This window comes from Octopus bimaculoides, chromosome 15 (assembly GCF_001194135.2).
Source record: "Octopus bimaculoides isolate UCB-OBI-ISO-001 chromosome 15, ASM119413v2, whole genome shotgun sequence".
NCBI lineage: Eukaryota > Metazoa > Mollusca > Cephalopoda > Octopoda > Octopodidae > Octopus > Octopus bimaculoides.
This window is the reverse complement of record NC_068995.1, coordinates 20755554-20757234: the sequence shown is the minus strand read 5'-3', so window position 1 is coordinate 20757234 and position 1681 is coordinate 20755554.

The window sequence follows — 1681 nt, the reverse complement described above, 5'->3', positions numbered from 1 at the left end:
AACGAACGAACGAACGAACGAACGAACGAACGAACGAACGAACGAACGAACGAACGAACGAACGAACGAACGAACGATTTGCCAGTAGTTGTTCCGTGGCCATGTTGACTGGACACTAAAGGAGAGAGAAAAAGAAATAAAGACTCCTGTGTCCAGAGTTCCAGAATAGAGATACGACTCCAGCAACCAGCACAGTCCACTGTCTGTTACTGTAATTGAGAGAAAGCCAAAGAGAGAGAACAGTTTTTGAATGAACCAGAGGTTGGAGCACCTTTGCTAGTGACTTAACACCAATCGGTTGTGTGTCATTTTGCTTGATGAGGTCTTAAATGTTTTGCAGTGTTTAGCAGCAACACTGTCCAATTTTAAGAGTACTCACAGCCCTGATTTTTGTAGGCAGATGGTAGATGTTGGCGAATGAACTATTTCTTGGCTCGGAAGAAAATTGCAAGTTTTCAGGTGTAGTCATAGCTCTTTTAAGAATATGCCTTCACCAAGAAACATTCTCCGTTATAATGAGGCCTGGAAGCATTCAAAACAATCATGAGAAGTTAAGTTTTAGACGGGATAACCACTACGTTGTATTTTTTATACCTACCACGGACTACTCGAAGCTTACTAACTTCCTACATTTAGATCCTTAGGTCTAATTACACACACACACACATATATATTCTATATACACAAAGTATATCTGATATATATAAAATATAGAGGCACACACTCTCAGATGCATTCACATATATTAATTCATAAGCTTTTATTCCATAAATATTATCAGTATTTTTGCATAATATAAAAGACAATTCTGGATCGCAAATTAATTGAGAACTCAATTTATGAAATTGATTGTGCGTCTTTCATTATTACTAATTATTACTAGTTTAACTAGATTTCAATAAAACATGCAAGTGGTTTAACTGCAGTACAGAGCAGTAACCTCAACAAATCAAAACATATTTCGCTTATGTATTTCCTCAAATACCTGATATATTTACCATTACTAGTTTGTTTTGCCCATGTCTTTGTTTTTCATTTGTTACTGACACAGTCAGATATATCTTATGTCGCATCGATGTAAGCAATCTGATACAAATACAGTTATAGCTAGACATTCATGCTGCATAGATTTTGAAAGATATTGGACATAAATGGCTGAATGCATGATTGTGTGGCCAAGAATAGTCGCAAGCAGGATTAAGATTAAAAAATTTGTGTCGCAACTACCTGTCCCCAGTGTTGATTCTACCGTGCGGCGTATTAGGTAAGGGATTTCTCATCCAGATTTTTATTGACTACTGTCCTGTAAATGATTTTGATTGACGAATCGAAGCTGTACAGAAGTTCGTCGTGTTCGTGTGTGTGTGTGTGTGTGTATAAATGCATGTATGTATAAAGAGGAGGAGAGAGAATTCGACTGGTAGATAGAAAACAAGAAAGATAGATATATTGATAGCTAGATATACGTGTGTGTGTGTGTAGAATGTTGAATAGTGACACATGTGCTGATATGTATAAGGAAAATAGGACAAGTTAGAAAATGCTAAAATAATTTTATCATGAAATACATTTTGTAATGGTTAGTACCGGGTTCTGTCTTTTCAACTAAAAGTAAAAGAAAAGTGGATATCAATTAAGAAAACAATCAAATTGATAAAAAAAATTAAATATGTTTGTAAAT